We start from the raw sequence: 17,500 nt of genomic DNA on the forward strand, positions 1-17,500 counted from the left end.
CTGCGCACCAGGGCGGGCTCAAGATGGCACCCGCGTTCCGTTTTTTTCACTATCTTTCAAAACGGAAATTTTAAAATCTCATTTTTTTTTGCCTTTTCTGGAAATTAGTGAAGGCAGCGCATCAAAGGTGCGCACCTCGCTGCCCACCACGGTGCGCAACGCCGGTGGGCACCCGGGAGTGCTTCGAAGTGTGCTCCAAGGTGCTGCGTGCACGTTGTCGGAGCCCGGTTTGCCCCGGGTGCGCACCTCGCGTGCACCTTCGTCGGGGTGGGCACCTTGGCTGGGTTTGCCCCGGCTGCGCTCCGAAGCGGGGTTATTGGAGCGCCGCCTCTTTTTTTGTCGGAGCGTTTGGTGGGGTTTCTCGCATTGGCTCTTCCCAGGCCCGGTTGCCACCCTGGCGCGCACGAAGTCGGAAGTAGGGTTAATTGCCCGGGTGCGCACCTTTGCCAGGGTGGGCACCTTACCTGGGCTGTGCACCAGGGCGGGCTCAAGATGGCACCCGCGTTCCGTTTTTTTCACTATCTTTCAAAACGGAAATTTTAAAATCTCCTCTTTTTTTTGCCTTTTCTGGAAATTAGTGAAGGCAGCGCATCAAAGGTGCGCACCTCGCTGCCCACCTTGGTGTGCTCTGAGGTGCGCACCCGGGAGCGCTACGAAGTGTGCTCCAAGGTGCGGCGTGCACGTTGTCGGAGCCCGGTTTGCCCCGGGTGCGCACCTCGCCTGCACCTTGGCCGGGGTGGGCACCCTGGCTGGGTTTGCCCAGGGTGCGCTCCGAAGCGGGGTTACTGGAGCGCCCCCTCTTTTTTTGTCAGAGCGTTTGGTGGGGTTTCTCGCATTGGCTCTTCCCAGGCCCGGTTGTTGGGTGCGCTCCCACCCTGGCGCGCGCGAAGTTGGAAGTTGGGTTAATTGCCCGGGCGCGCACCTTCGCCAGGGTGGGCACCTTGGTGCGCACACCTTGGCTGGGCTGCGCACCAGGGCGGGCTCAAGATGGCACCAGCATTCCCTTTTTCTCACTATCTTTCAAAACGGAAATTTTAAAATCTCGTTTTTTTTTGCCTTTTATGGAAATTAGTGAAGGCATCGCATCAAAGGTGCGCACCTCGCTGCCCACCTTGGTGTGCTCCGAGGTGCCCACCACGGTGCGCTCCGAGGTGCCCACCACGGTGCGCAACGCCGGTGCGAACCCGGGAGCGCCCCGATGTGTGCTCCAAGGTGCGGCGTGCACGAAGCCGGACCCCGGTTTGCCCCGGGTGCGCACCTCGCGTGCACCTTGGTGCGCACACCTTGGCTGGGTTGCGCGGCCTGGTGGGCACCATGGTGCGCACCAAGGAGCGCTCCAAAGTGTGCTCCAAGGTGCGGCGTGCACGAAGTCCTAGCCCGGTTTGCCCCGGGTGCGCACCTTCGCCGCGGTGGGCACCATGGCGTGCACGAAGTCGGAGCCCGGTTTGCCCCGGGTGCGCACCTCGCGTGCACCTTCGCCGGGGTGGGCACCTCGGCTGGGTTGCGCGCCCTGGTGCGCACCAAGGAGCGCTCCGAAGTGTGCTCCAAGGTGCGGCGTGCACGAAGTCGGAGCCCGGTTTGCCCCGGGTGCGCACCTTCGCCGCGGTGGGCACCCTGGTGCGCACCATGGCGTGCACGAAGTCGGAGCCCGGTTTGCCCCGGGTGCGCACCTCGCGTGCACCTTCGGCGGGGTTGCGCGCCCTGGTGCGCACCAAGGAGCGCTCCGAAGTGTGCTCCAAGGTGCGGCGTGCACGAAGTCGGAGCCCGGTTTGCCCCGGGTGCGCACCTCGCGTGCACCTTCGGCGGGGTTGCGCGCCCTGGTGGGCACCATGGTGCGCACCAAGGAGCGCTCCGAAGTGTGCTCCAAGGTGCGGCGTGCACGAAGTCGGAGCCCGGTTTGCCCCGGGTGCGCACCTCGCGTGCACCTTCGCCGCGGTGGGCACCATGGCGTGCACGAAGTCGGAGCCCGGTTTGCCCCGGGTGCGCACCTCGCGTGCACCTTCGCCGGGGTGGGCACCTCGGCTGGGTTGCGCGCCCTGGTGCGCACCAAGGAGCGCTCCGAAGTGTGCTCCAAGGTGCGGCGTGCACGAAGTCGGAGCCCGGTTTGCCCCGGGTGCGCACCTCGCGTGCACCTTCGCCGCGGTGGGCACCATGGCGTGCACGAAGTCGGAGCCCGGTTTGCCCCGGGTGCGCACCCCGCGTGCACCTTCGCCGGGGTGGGCACCTCGGCTGGGTTGCGCGCCCTGGTGCGCACCAAGGAGCGCTCCGAAGTGTGCTCCAAGGTGCGGCGTGCACGAAGTCGGAGCCCGGTTTGCCCCGGGTGCGCACCTCGCGTGCACCTTCGCCGCGGTGGGCACCTTGGCTGGGTTGGGCACCATTGAGCGCTCCGAAGTGTGCTCCAAGGTGCGCACCATGGCCCTCCAAGGTGCGCAGCATGGCGTGCACGAAGTCGGAGCCCGGTTTGCCCCGGGTGCGCACCTCGCGTGCACCTTCGCCAGGGTGGGCACCTCGGTGCGCACACCTTCTCAATGTTTTCTTGCCTTTTCTGGAAATTGGTGAAGGCAGCGCATCAAAGGTGCGCACCTCGGTGTGCTCCGAGGTGCGAACCCGAGAGCGCTCCGAGGTGCCCACGAAGTCGAAAGTCGGGTTAATTGCATTGTTTTCCCCGGGTGCGCTCCGAGGTGCGCAACATCGGTGCGCACCAAGGAGGGCTCCGAAGTGTGCTCCAAGGTGCGCACGATTCGGAGCTCGGTTTGCCCGGGGTGCGCACACCTTGGCTGGGTTGCGCACCCTTTGTGCGCTCCAAGGTGCGCACGAAGTCGGAGCTCGGTTTGCCCCGGGTGCGCACCTTCGCCAGGGTGCGCACCTTGATGCGCACGCCTTGGCTGGGCTGCGCACCTTGGTGGGCGCCATGGTGCGCACCTTTCGTGCGCTCCAAGGTGCGCACGAAGTCGGAGCTCGGTTTGCCCCGGGTGCGCACCTTGGTGGGCGCCATGGTGCACTCCGAGGTGCCCAAGATTGGTGCGCACCAAGGAGCGCTCCGAAGTGCGCTCCAAGGTGCGCAGGTGCGCGCGAAGTCGAAAGTTGGGTTAATTGTCCGGTTTGCCTCGGGTGCGCACCTTGCGTGCACCTTCGCCAGGGTGGGCGCCTTGGTGCGCACACCTTGGCTGGGCTGCGCACCCGGGCGCGCACACCTTGGCACCCGCGTTTCCTTCATTTTAAATTTTTTTTTTTTACAATCTCTCAAGTGGGAAATTCTATAATCTCAACTTTTTTTGCCTTTTCAGGAAACTTTTGAATGGAGCGCATCATTGGTGCGCTCCGAAGTGTGCTCCAAGGTGCGCACCTCTGGTGTGCTCCAAAGCTCTCTCCAGCTGCGTGCACCTGCCCCGGCCGCGCACCCGGCCCCGCCCAGCTTCGCTCACCTGTCCCGGGCGTCTGGTGCGGAACCTTAGAGTAAGAAACATCACCGTGCACCTTGGCCAACGTGCGCGACTCGACCGAGCGCGCACTGGCCGAGGTGCACACCGATTTCACCTGGGTGCGCGCGCAGCACCTCGGGCGCACCGGGGTGCGCGCACAACGCCCGGGTTGCACCGTGGCCTGTGTGCTCGGGGCGCCTCGGGTGCGCGCTCGGTGTCGCCCCCCGCGCGCGCGGTAGTGCGGGCAGCGCACCCCGGCCCGGCCCGGCCCCGACGAGAACGCAAACGGGCAAAAGGTTTATTCAAATAGCATTGCGACGCCCGGCGAAAAACTAAAAAAGGGTGCAACACCGGGACTTCCCGGGAGGTCACCCATCCCAGTACTACTCCGGCCCAAGCGCGCTTAACTGCGGAGTTCTGATGGGATCCGGTGCACTAACGCTGGTATGATCGCACCCGTTATGAGCTTGTCGCAGTGTGTACTTAGCAAACCGCGACCCACGTGCGAATCCACCCCGGCCACCCACCCCCGTCGAGGTGCACACCCTCCCTCGCGAAGTGCGCCCCGTTCGCCAAGTGTGAGCCCTGCCCGGGTGCGCGCACCTTGCTAGGGCGTCGGGTGTGCACCCGGCCCGGCCTACGTGCGTGCACCTGGACGGGGCGTCGTGTGCGTGCAGTGTCCCGTCTGCAACGCGGTGCCCACACACCACCTCGGGCGCAACGACCTGCGCTCACATGTGGGCCGAGTGCACCTTGGTGCATGTTCGGGGCGCCTCGGGTGCACGCTCGATCTTGCCCCGGTGCACCAAGGCGCTCGGTTTGCCCCGGGTGCGCACTTGGTGCAAGGTGGGCACCCAAAATAGGGATCAAGCACCAAAACACAAGTTTCGGGATGCAAAATGGGACCCAAGGACCACAAATGCGTTCCAAGACCCATGATGGGTCCACGAGAACAAAAATGTGTTCCGAGACTTAATAAACAAATATTGGGTTTTAGGAGAAGAAACATGCTCTGATGCCCAAAACGAGAATCGACCCCGAAAAGGCCACAGGCCAAAAGTGGGATGCGAGACAAAAAAAAATGGGACCCGAGGACCAAAATTGGGTTCCCAGGTCGAAGACAGGGCAACCGGACAAGAAACGACCTCTAAGGCTCGAAATGAGTCCCGACGACTAAAACTTGACAAGAAGCACCCATCAGGCACCCAACTCGACACCCATGGGATGCCGACCCACCCGGGCTTCCACCTAGCACACCTTGGCACCCACCCACCCTCGCACCCAACCTCGCACCCAACTTAGCACCTTTGAACCCACATTGGCACTCACCCTGACCCTGGCACCTTGGAACCCACATTGGCACTCACCTTGACCCTGGCACCCACCTTTGCACTCACCTTGGGACCCACCCTGGCTCCCACCTCGGCACCCACCCAGACACCCACCTTGGTTCCTTGGCACCCACCTTGGATCCTTGGCACCCACCCCGACACCCACCTTGGCACGCAACTTGGCTACTTGCCACCCACCTTGGCTCCTTGACGCCCACCCCGACAACCACCCCGTGACCTACCCTGGCTAGGGTTGGTGCACACCCACCCTGGTGCCCACCTTGGCACCCACCCCATGACCCACCTTGGCACGCACCTTAGTACCCACCCCGTTACCCACCCTAGGACCCACCCCGTGACCCACCTTGGCCAGGGTGGGTGCACCCACCCTGGTGCCCACCTTGGCACCCACCCATCCTAGCACCCAGCCTGTGACCGGGCTTGGAACCCAACCTTGCACCCGTCTTGGCCAGTGTGGGTGCGCACCCATCCTGGCACCCACGTTGTGACACACCCTTTAACCCACGCACCCTAGCAGCCACGTTGGCACCCACCTTGGAACACAACCTAGCAACTTGGCACCCACCCCGTGACCCACCTTGGCATCCACCATAGCAGTCGCCCACTTGGCACCCACCTTGGAACCCAAGTTGGCACCCACCTCGGCACCCACCTTGACACTTGTGGACCCACCTTGCCACTCACCCTAGCATCGACCCATCCTAGCACCCACCCTGGCACCTTTGCACCCTAGCACTCACCCATCCTAGCACCTAACCTGTGACCCACCTTGACACTCACCCTCGCACCCACCTTGGAACCCAACCTAGCACCCACCCACCCTGACACCAACCCTAGCACCTACCCACCCTTGCACCCACCCTGTGACCCATCTTGGCACCCACCCATCCTACCACTCAACCTATCACCCACCTTCTCACCCACCTTGGCATCCACCTTAGCACCCACCCACACTGGCACCTTGGCACCCACCTCGGGCAAGGTGGGTGCACACCCACCCTGACACCCAATTTAGAACCAACCGAGCATGTTACCCACCTTGGCACCCACATTGCAGCCCACCCTAGTACCCACCCTATGACCCACATTGGCATCCACACCCTAGCACCCAGGCACCTCGACACCCGCCTTGACACGCACCCTAGCACTAAACCTGTGACCCACCTTGGAACTCACCCTAGAACCCACCCACCCTGTGAACCACCTTGGCATCCACCTTAGCACCCACCCACCTTGGCACCCACTCTAGCACTCACCCATCCTAACACCCAACTTGTTACCCACCTTGGCACCCGCCCTCGCGTCCACCTTGAAACCCACCCTAGCACCCACCCACGCAGGAGCCCACCTTGGCACCCAACCTAACACCCACGCATCCTGGCACCCAACTTGTGACCCACCTTGGAACCCACCCTAGTACCCACCTTTGAACCCACTATATCACCAACCCACCTTGGCACCCACCCTATGACCCTCTTTGGAATCCACCCTAGCACGCACCCACCCTGGCACCCACCATGGAGCGCACCCTAGCACCCACCCACCTCGGCACGCACCTCAACACCCACCTTGGTGTGCGCACTGCGCCAACCTCTCAAAGACCCTATGTGGTGCGCTCCAAAGTGTACACCTTTGGTGCGCTCCAAGGTGCGCACCTTTGGTGCACACCGAGGTGCACACCAAAGTGTGCACCGAGGTGAGCACCAAAGTGCACTCCAAGGTGCACACCAAGGCGTGCACCTTTGGTGCGGTCAATGCAAACGAATTCGGAAGTTGGGGTCGATGTCCTAATCGCTGCTGCAGACTACACGTATGAGAATCGGACAAATAGCTTTATATAGGGGAGGTGTTGCGTTTGATGGGTCGACTCCCCTGGTTGTGTGCACTGCACCAACTTCAAAGACCCTGTCTTGTTTAAGAAGTCAAAAGTTGGGGTGGATGTCCTAATCATTGCTGCAGTCTACGCATGTATGAGAATCAGACAAATAGCTTATATAGGGGAGGTGTTGCATTCGGTGGGTTGACTCCCCTGGTTGTGCGCACTGCGCCAACCTCAAAGACCCCGCATAGCAGAAGAAGTCGGAAGTCGGATTTTGGTGAGCACCAAGGCGTGCACCTTTGGTGCGGTCAACGCAGACGAATTCAGAAGTTGGGGTGGATGTCCTAATCGTTGTTGCAGGCTACACATGTATGAGAATCAGACAAATAGCTTATATAGGGGAGGTGTTGGGTTTGATGGGTCAACTCCCTTGGTTGTGCGCATTACGCCAACCTCAAAGACCTTGTTTTCGTTAAGAAGTCAAAAGTTGGGGTCAATGTCCTAATGGCTCCTGTAGGCTACACATGTATGAGAATCGGACAAATAGCTTATATAGGGGAGGTGTTGGGTTTGATGGGTCGACTCCCCTGGTTGTGCGCATTACGTCAACCTCAAAGACCTTGTTTTCGTTAAGAAGTCAAAAGTTGGGGTCGATGTCCTAATTGCTCCTGTAGACTACACATGTATGAGAATCAGACAAATAGCTTATATAGGGGAGGTGTTGGGTTTGATGGGTTGACTCCCCTAGTTGTTCGCATTACACCAACCTCAAAGACCTTGTTTTCGTTTAGAAGCCGAAAGTTGGGGTCGATGTCCTAATTGCTCCTGCAGGCTACGCATGTATGAGAATCAGACAAATAGCTTATATAGGGGAGGTGTTGGGTTTGATGGGTCGACTCCCCTGGTTGTGCGCATTGCGCCAACCTCAAAGACCCTGCATTGCGGATGAAGTCGAAAGTCAGAGTTTGGTGTGCTACAAGGTGTGGTCGAAGGTGCTCACCTAGGTGTGCACCTTTGGAGCGCAGGAAAAGTGCCCTCCAAAAGTGCGCACCTTTGGAGTGCACAAAAGTGCCCTCCAAAAGTGCGCACCTTTGGAGCGCACAAAAGTGCCCTCCAAAAAGTGCCCTCCAAAAGTGCGCACCTTTGGAGCGCACAAAAGTGCCCTCCAAAAAGTGCCCTCCAAAAGTGCGCACCTTTGGAGTGCAGAAAAGTGCCCTCCAAAAAGTGCCCTCCAAAAGTGTGCACCTTTGGAGTGCACAAAAGTGCCCTCCAAAAGTGCGCACCTTTGGAGCGCAGAAAAGTGCCCTCCAAAAAGTGCCCTCCAAAAGTGCGCACCTTTGGAGCGCAGAAAAGTGCCCTCCAAAAAGTGCCCTCCAAAAGTGCGCACCTTTGGAGCGCAGAAAAGTGCCCTCCAAAAAGTGCCCTCCAAAAGTGCGCACCTTTGGAGCGCAGAAAAGTGCCCTCCAAAAAGTGCCCTCCAAAAGTGCGCACCTTTGGAGCGCACAAAAGTGCCCTCCAAAAAGTGCCCTCCAAAAGTGCGCACCTTTGGAGCGCACAAAAGTGCCCTCCAAAAGTGCGCACCTTTGGAGCGCACAAAAGTGCCCTCCAAAAGTGCGCACTTTTGGTGCGCACCAAGGCGCTGGTTCGGTCGTTGCAGGCGAGTTCGGAAGTTGGGGTCGATGTCCTGAGCGGAGGTGCAAACTACACAGGTGTCGGAATCGGACAAATAGCTTATATAGGGGAGGTGTATGCTTCGATGGGTCGACTCCCCAGGTTGAGCGCACCGCGCCAACCTCAAAGACCCTACGGTATGGATGAAGTCGGAAGTTGGGTCCGATGACCGATTCGATTAGTAGGTATGCTCATGAGGTCGGAATTTGGGTCCGATGACCTGCCATGTGCAGGAAGGCGAATGTTGGCACTGTGCGTTGCAAGGTGCACACCAAGGTGCTGGTGCGGTCTTTTTAGTCGAGTTCGGAAGTTGGGGTCGATGTCCTGATCGGAGGTGCAAGCTACACAGGTGTGGGAATCGGACAAATAGCTTATATAGGGGAGGTGTATGCTTCGTTGGGTCGACTCCCCGGGTTGAGCGCACCGCGCCAACCTCAAAGACCCTACGGTATGGATGAAGTCGGAAGTTGGGTCCGATGACCGATTCGATATGTAGGCATACTCGCGAGGTCGGAATTTGGGTCCGATGACCTGCCATGTGCAGGAAGGCGAATGTTGGCACTGTGCGTTGCAAGGTGCGCACCAAGGCGCTGGTTCGGTCGTTGCAGGCGAGTTCGGAAGTTGGGGTCGATGTCCTGATCGGAGGTGCAAACTACACAGGTGTGGGAATCGGACAAATAGCTTATATAGGGGAGGTGTATGCTTCGTTGGGTCGACTCCCCGGGTTGAGCGCACCGCGCCAACCTCAAAGACCCTACGGTATGGATGAAGTCGGAAGTTGTGTCCGATGACCGATTCGATATGTAGGCATACTCGCGAGGTCGGAATTTGGGTCCGATGACCTGCCATGTGCAGGAAGGCGAATGTTGGGACTGTGCGTCGCAAGGTGCGCACCAAGGCGCTGGTGCCGTCGTTGCAGTCGAGTTCGGAAGTTGGGGTCGATGTCCTGGTCAGAGGTGCAAACTACACAGGTGTGGGAATCGGACAAATAGCTTATATAGGGGAGGTGTATGCTTCGATGGGTCGACTCCCCGGGTTGAGCGCACCGCGCCAACCTCAAAGACCCTACAGTATGGATGAAGTCGGAAGTTGGGTCCGATGACCGATTCGATACGTAGGCATATTGGCGAGGTCTGAATTTGTGTCCGATGACCTGCCATGCGCAGGAAGGCGGAATTTGGGTCCGATGACCGAGTTGATGGCGTGCCATGCGCAGAAAGGCGGAATTTGGGTCCGATGACCGAGTTGATGTTGATGGCCCGCCATGCACAGGAAGGCGGAATTTGGGTCCGATGACCGATTTGAAGGCGTGCCATGCGCAGAAAGGCGGAGTTTGGGTCCGATGACCGAGTTGATATTGATGGCCCGCCATGCGCAGGAAGGCGGAATTTGGGTCCGATGACCTGACATACGCATGGAGTCCGACTCGGGGGCCGATGTTCGATTCGATGACTTGCATTGTGGGTAAAGTCGGAAGTTGTGGTCTTTGACCCGATTCGATGACCAGACTTCGGCTGCTTGAGAATCGGACAAATAACTTATATAGGGGAGGTAGTGTTCTCGAGCATCCTCCCCCCGTGCCCGTTTATGTCGATTGATGCTGGTGCTCGACTGGTTGGAGCGCTCGGATGCAAAAATCTTGCACCAGGATTTATCGATTGTGATGGACACGGCAAGTCTCCTGATTGCTATGCAGGAGCTCATCGTGAATCTCTATGCGGCCTTGGTATGGACTCGACCTGCGGAATGGTTCGGCAATGGTAGTCGCTCCAACACGTCCTTGCAATGGCCACAGAGGTGATTCGACTAGAGCTCCAGTCTAGCTTTTGGGTTGCTTGGCGGACTGGTATAGCCGCGATCGAGTTCCGGCCATGAACGTTTTAGATAGCTCTTGGGCTTTCTGGGACGGAAGTCGGAAGTTTGGGCTGTTGTCCGATTTGATGACCATTCTTCGGATGTGTGAGAATCGGACAAATAACTTATATAGGGGACTGTGTTGTCTCACGCAGCCCCCTCCGTGCCCCTCTATCTCGACCGATGTTGGTGCTTGAAAGGGTTGGGATCGCTCGGATTTATAAACGTGCACCACCATTTGTCGAGTGTGAGGGACGCGGCAGGTCTCCTAAATGCTATACGGGCGCTCTCTGAGAATCTCTATCCGGCCTCGACACAGACTAGTCTTGCTGAATGGTTTGGCACTGGTAGTCGATCCAACACGTCGTTGTTGTGGCCGCCTAGGCGATTCGATTCGAGCCCCCGTCTAGCTTTTGGGTTGCTTGGCGGATTTTGCCCTATCCGCAAGTGAGCTCGGTCCCTAAACGTTCGAGAAACCCGATTGCTATGCGCCGACTCTCTTTCTTGCGAGCCTCCATCTAGCTTTTGGGTCTCTACGGAACGGAAGTCGGAATCTGGGACCGTTGTTTGATTCGACGAGGCAGACTACGGTTGTGCGAGAATCGGACAAATAACTTATATAGGGGAGGTGTTGACTGGAGCATTCTCCCCCGTGCCCCTCTAACTCGACCAATGCTGGCGCTCGAACGGTGGTAGCGCTCGGATTTTCGTTGAGCGCCAGCATTGGTCGATTTAGAGGGGCATGCGAGATTCCCGAATGCTATGCGAGGGCTCTAACGGAAATGTCTATTGGTTTCGGTATGGATGCAATTGCGAGTGGTTCGGCAAAGGTAGTCGTTCCGATGCGTCCATGTCGTGGCCAAATCGATAATTCGATTTGAGCCCTCGTATAGCATTTGGGTCTCTCGATGTGATTCCGCATTCCAGTCCCTTTGGGCACTGCTTGAGCCGCATCCCAGGGGGTTCCCTTCCCAATAATCTGCCTCGCAACCCGATTGCTATGCGGTGAGGCTCCTCGGCCGCCTCGGAACTATCTGTGTATCAGACGCATCGCGGGATAAGGGGTTGGCAACGGTAGTCGCCCCAAGCGCGTCCGATGCTTGGACCATTCCGAGGCGGCCCTGAAGCCTCTTCCGTCTAGCCGTTGGGTCCTTCTCGCCGCATCCCTTGCCTCGCACCCCGATTGCTATGCGGTGAGGCTCCTCGGCCGCCTTGGAACTATCTGTGTATCAGACGCATCGCGGGATAAGGGGTTGTCACTGGTAGTCGCCCCAAGCGCGTCCGATGCTTGGACCATTCCGAGGCGGCCCTGAAGCCTCTTCCGTCTAGCCGTTGGGTCCTTCTCGCCGCATCCCTCGACTCGCACCCCGATTGCTATGCGGTGAGGCTCCTCGGCCGCCTTGGAACTATCTGTGTATCGGACGCGTCGCGGGATAAGGGGTTGTCACTGGTAGTCGCCCCAAGCGCGTCCGATGCTTGGACCATTCCGAGGCGGCCCTGAAGCCTCTTCCGTCTAGCCGTTGGGTCCTTCTCGCCGCATCCCTCGCCTCGCACCCCGATTGCTATGCGGTGAGGCTCCTCGGCCGCCTTGGAACTATCTGTGTATCGGACGCGTCGCGGGATAAGGGGTTGTCACTGGTAGTCGCCCCAAGCGCGTGCGATGCATGGACCATTCCCAGGCGGCCCTGAAGCCTCTTCCGTCTAGCCGTTGGGTCCTTCTCGCCGCATCCCTCGCCTCGCACCCCGATTGCTATGCGGTGAGGCTCCTCGGCCGCCTTGGAACTATCTGTGTATCGGACGCGTCGCGGGATAAGGGGTTGTCACTGGTAGTCGCCCCAAGCGCGTCCGATGCTTGGACCATTCCGAGGCGGCCCTGAAGCCTCTTCCGTCTAGCCGTTGGGTCCTTCTCGCCGCATCCCTCGCCTCGCACCCCGATTGCTATGCGGTGAGGCTCCTCGGCCGCCTTGGAACTATCTGTGTATCGGACGCGTCGCGGGATAAGGGGTTGTCACTGGTAGTCGCCCCAAGCGCGTCCGATGCTTGGACCATTCCGAGGCGGCCCTGAAGCCTCTTCCGTCTAGCCGTTGGGTCCTTCTCGCCGCATCCCTCGCCTCGCACCCCGATTGCTATGCGGTGAGGCTCCTCGGCCGCCTTGGAACTATCTGTGTATCGGACGCGTCGCGGGATAAGGGGTTGTCACTGGTAGTCGCCCCAAGCGCGTCCGATGCTTGGACCATTCCGAGGCGGCCCTGAAGCCTCTTCCATCTAGCCGTTGGGTCCTTCTCGCCGCATCCCTCGCCTCGCACCCCGATTGCTATGCGGTGAGGCTCCTCGGCCGCCTTGGAACTATCTGTGTATCGGACGCATCGCGGGATAAGGGGTTGTCACTGGTAGTCGCCCCAAGCGCGTCCGATGCTTGGACCATTCCGAGGCGGCCCTGAAGCCTCTTCCGTCTAGCCGTTGGGTCCTTCTCGCCGCATCCCTCGCCTCGCACCCCGATTGCTATGCGGTGAGGCTCCTCGGCCGCCTTGGAACTATCTGTGTATCGGACGCGTCGCGGGATAAGGGGTTGTCACTGGTAGTCGCCCCAAGCGCGTCCGATGCTTGGACCATTCCGAGGCGGCCCTGAAGCCTCTTCCGTCTAGCCGTTGGGTCCTTCTCGCCGCATCCCTCGCCTCGCACCCCGATTGCTATGCGGTGAGGCTCCTCGGCCGCCTTGGAACTATCTGTGTATCGGACGCGTCGCGGGATAAGGGGTTGTCACTGGTAGTCGCCCCAAGCGCGTCCGATGCTTGGACCATTCCGAGGCGGACCTGAAGCCTCTTCCGTCTAGCCGTTGGGTCCTTCTCGCCGCATCCCTCGCCTCGCACCCCGATTGCTATGCGGTGAGGCTCCTCGGCCGCCTTGGAACTATCTGTGTATCGGACGCGTCGCGGGATAAGGGGTTGTCACTGGTAGTCGCCCCAAGCGCGTCCGATGCTTGGACCATTCCGAGGCGGCCCTGAAGCCTCTTCCGTCTAGCCGTTGGGTCCTTCTTGCCGCATCCCTCGCCTCGCACCCCGATTGCTATGCGGTGAGGCTCCTCGGCCGCCTTGGAACTATCTGTGTATCGGACGCGTCGCGGGATAAGGGGTTGTCACTGGTAGTCGCCCCAAGCGCGTCCGATGCTTGGACCATTCCGAGGCGGCCCTGAAGCCTCTTCCGTCTAGCCGTTGGGTCCTTCTCGCCGCATCCCTCGCCTCGCACCCCGATTGCTATGCGGTGAGGCTCCTCGGCCGCCTTGGAACTATCTGTGTATCGGACGCATCGCGGGATAAGGGGTTGTCACTGGTAGTCGCCCCAAGCGCGTCCGATGCTTGGACCATTCCGAGGCGGCCCTGAAGCCTCTTCCGTCTAGCCGTTGGGTCCTTCTCGCCGCATCCCTCGCCTCGCACCCCGATTGCTATGCGGTGAGGCTCCTCGGCCGCCTTGGAACTATCTGTGTATCGGACGCGTCGCGGGATAAGGGGTTGTCACTGGTAGTCGCCCCAAGCGCGTCCGATGCTTGGACCATTCCGAGGCGGACCTGAAGCCTCTTCCGTCTAGCCGTTGGGTCCTTCTCGCCGCATCCCTCGCCTCGCACCCCGATTGCTATGCGGTGAGGCTCCTCGGCCGCCTTGGAACTATCTGTGTATCGGACGCGTCGCGGGATAAGGGGTTGTCACTGGTAGTCGCCCCAAGCGCGTCCGATGCTTGGACCATTCCGAGGCGGCCCTGAAGCCTCTTCCGTCTAGCCGTTGGGTCCTTCTCGCCGCATCCCTCGCCTCGCACCCCGATTGCTATGCGGTGAGGCTCCTCGGCCGCCTTGGAACTATCTGTGTATCGGACGCGTCGCGGGATAAGGGGTTGTCACTGGTAGTCGCCCCAAGCGCGTCCGATGCTTGGACCATTCCGAGGCGGACCTGAAGCCTCTTCCCTCTAGCCGTTGGGGCTTTCTCGCCGCATCCCTCGCCTCGCACCCCGATTGCTATTCGGTGAGGCTCCTCGGCCGACTTGGAACTATCTGTGTATCGGACGCATCGCGGGATAAGGGGTTGGCAGTGGTAGTCGCCCCAAGCGCGTCCGATGCTTGGACCATTCCGAGGCGGCCCTGCAGCCTCTTCCGTCTAGCCGTTGGGGCCATCTCGCTGCATCCCCCACCTCGCACCACGATTGCTATGCGGTGAGGCTCCTTGGCCGCCTCGGAACTATCTGTGTATCGGACGCATCGCGGGATAAGGGGTTGTCACTGGTAGTCGCCCCAAGCGCGTCCGATGCTTGGACTATTCCGAGGCGGCCCTGCAGCCTCTTCCGTCTAGCCGTTGGGGCCATCTCGCCGCATCCCCCAGCTCCTCGGCCGCCTCGGAACTATCTGTGTATCGGACGCATCGCGGGATAAGGGGTTGGCAGTGGTAGTCGCCCCAAGCGCGTTCGATGCTTGGACTATTCCGAGGCGGCCCCGCAGCCTCTTCCGTCTACCCTTTGGGGCCATCTCGCCGCATCCCTCGCCTCGCACCCCGATTGCTATGCGGTGAGGCTCCTCGGCCGCCTGGGAACTATCTTCGTATCGGATGCATCGCGGGATAAGGGGTTGTCACTGGTAGTCGCCCCAAGCGCGTCCGATGCTTGGACTATTCCGAGGCGGCCCTGTGGCCTCTTCCGTCTAGCCGTTGGGGCCATCTCGCCGCATCCCTCACCTCGCACCCCCATTGCTATGCGGTGAGGCTCCTCGGCCGCCTTGGAACTGTCTTCGTATCGGAAGCATCGCGGGATAAGGGGTTGTCACTGGTAGTCGCCCCAAGCGCGTCCGATGCTTGGACTATTCCGAGGCGGCCCTGCAGCCTCTTCCGTCTAGCCGTTGGGGCCATCTCGCCGCATCCCCCACCTCGCACCCGGATTGCTATGCGGTGAGGCTCCTCGGCCGCCTTGGAACTATCTTCGTATCGGACGCATCGCGGGATAAGGGGTTGTCACTGGTAGTCGCCCCAAGCGCGTCCGATGCTTGGACTATTCCGACGCGGCCCTGTGGCCTCTTCCGTCTAGCCGTTGGGGCCATCTCGCCGCATCCCCCACCTCGCACCCCGATTGCTATGCGGTGAGGCTCCTCGGCCGCCTTGGAACCATCTTCGTATCGGACGCATCGCGGGATGAGGGGTTGTCACTGGTAGTCGCCCCAAGCGCGTCCGATGCTTGGACCATTCCGAGGCGGCCCTGAAGCCTCTTCCGTCTAGCCGTTGGGGCCTTCCCGCCCCATCCCTCGCCTCGCACCCCCGATTGCTATGCGGTGAGGCTCCTCGGCCGCCTTGGAACCATCTGTGTATCGGACGCATCGCGGGATAAGGGGTTGGCACTGGTAGTCGCCCCAAGCGCGTCCGATGCTTGGAGCATTCCGAGGTGGCCCTGAAGCCTCTTCCGTCTAGCCGTTGGGGCCTTCCCGCCCCATCCCTCGCCTCGCACCCCGATTGATATGCGGTGAGGCTCCTCGGCCGCCTTGGAACTATCTGTGTATCGGACGCATCGCGGGATAAGGGGTTGGCACTGGTAGTCGTCCCAATCGCGTCCGATGCTTGGACCATTCCGAGGCGGCCCTGCAGCCTCTTCCGTTTAGCCGTCGGGGCCTTCCCGCCGCATCCCTCGCCTCGCATCCCGATTCCTATGCGGTGAGTCTTCTCGGCCGCCGCGGAACTATACCTGTTATTGCTACTGCATCCTTCGGCTGGTAACCTCCTCTGCCGCCTTGGAACGTTCTCTTTGTCGGACGCGTCGCGGGATAAGGGGTTGGCACTGGTAGTCGCCCCAAGCGCGCCCGATGCATAGACCGCTCCGAGTTGACCTTGCTTTCAGCCTCTCACATGCATAGACCTCTCTGAGTCGACCCTGCAGCCTCTCACGTTTAGCCTTTGGAATCTCGCCTCACAACATGATTGCTATCCTTGATGCATCCCTTGCCTCGAGCCCTGATTGCTTTCTTGGCTGCATCCCTCCTCTCCTCACAGCCCGGTTGTCATCACTGCTTCATCCGTCGCTTCATGCATTCTGGCTGCTGGGCCCTTCCCACCGCACACCTCGATTGCTATCTCTTCTGCATCACACACCCCGATTGCTATCTCTGCTACATCCCTCGGCTCTCACTTCTGCATCCTTCGCCTCCCACCTCGATTGCTATCAATGCTGCATCCGTAACCTCACACCCCGATTGCTATGCGGGGAGGCTCCTTGGCCGCCTTGGAAATTTCTGTGTGTCGGACGCACCGCGGGATAAGGGGTTGGCACTGGTAGTCGCCCCAAGTGCGCCCGATTCTTAGACCGCTTCGAGGTGACCTCGTAGCCTCTTTCGTCCAGGCTTCCTGCCTTCAACGCCCTTTTTACACCTCGATTGCTATGCGCGGGCTCGTTGGCGTCTATCACCTCTCTGCGAAGAGTGGCACGATGATTGTTGGGGTAAATCGTAGCAGTCCGATCTCTGGCCTTGGGCCATTGTGAGGGCTGATCGATTTCCTGTGCGCATCTCGTGTTCGCCCAGTAACAGACTCGACGACTTGTAATCGGTCTTGTTCCCGATTGTTCCTGGAGGTAGTCTTCGGAACTCTTGGATTTGACCTGTCACTCGAACTGTCCTCTTCCGAGGATGCTTGTGTGTGTGTGCTTGTGCCATTTCCTTGGCGGTATTAACGAGATATTAAAGAGCGGAGTGAGCGCCTCGCCCAGCTATGTTTGGGGCTCTCACTCCCTTACCCGGTGTGCGACCGCTTTGCACGTAGGTTGCGGAGCATCGCGACTCTTTCGATGTTTGGCGGTTGTCTTCCGGTGATGCGTTGGTCCCGAAGTGCACGTTACTAGCATTTCTGCCATTGTTCTCGATCTTTGGCACGTTCCTTCGTTGCAATTGGATATATATCTCCGTTTATACGCGCAGGCTTCTCCCGCCTATTCAGCGCTGTCCCACTCTCAGCACTCTCGTGGTCTCCTTGGCTTCTCTCTCCCGTGAGCGAGCTCTCTTCTCGAGTCTTTTCCATGTCCCATGGAGGTTGCCTTGCGAAATTCGGGCACACAAACGTGACCGGATAAGAGCGGAATTGCCTATGAGGAGAAGCTCACCTTAGGGAGCAGCAATGCCGAGTGTTTCGACAGAGGGTAGAGGGGGCGTTGTTTGGGCGGTTGCACAAAAGAGTGCTACGGTTGCACTGAAGGTTGCTTCTTCGTCTCCGACGAACTCTTCGAGGCAAAAAAGCTTGTATACGGGGTCGAGGTGGGACTGTTCGTGCGAGTTGCGCCACCAAAAGTGCGTAGGGGGCATATACCTGGGAAATGGATGTCTCTGAGTGGCCTTACTCGGTCGCGTGCACGGTGCATTCTCTAACGGC

At 59.8% G+C, this 17,500-nt stretch overlaps 1 non-coding gene across 1 annotated transcript; it reads right to left on the reverse strand.

Moving 5' to 3' along the window:
* Positions 1-3,761: 3,761 nt before the first annotated feature.
* Positions 3,762-3,880, reverse strand: LOC131872845 (5S ribosomal RNA). Its single transcript, XR_009370922.1, has one exon. It is a non-coding gene; the product is annotated as a 5S ribosomal RNA (ribosomal RNA).
* Between the last annotated feature and the right edge of the window lie 13,620 nt (positions 3,881-17,500).

Source organism: Cryptomeria japonica, unplaced genomic scaffold (genome assembly GCF_030272615.1).
Source record: "Cryptomeria japonica unplaced genomic scaffold, Sugi_1.0 HiC_scaffold_811, whole genome shotgun sequence".
Classification (NCBI taxonomy): domain Eukaryota; kingdom Viridiplantae; phylum Streptophyta; class Pinopsida; order Cupressales; family Cupressaceae; genus Cryptomeria; species Cryptomeria japonica.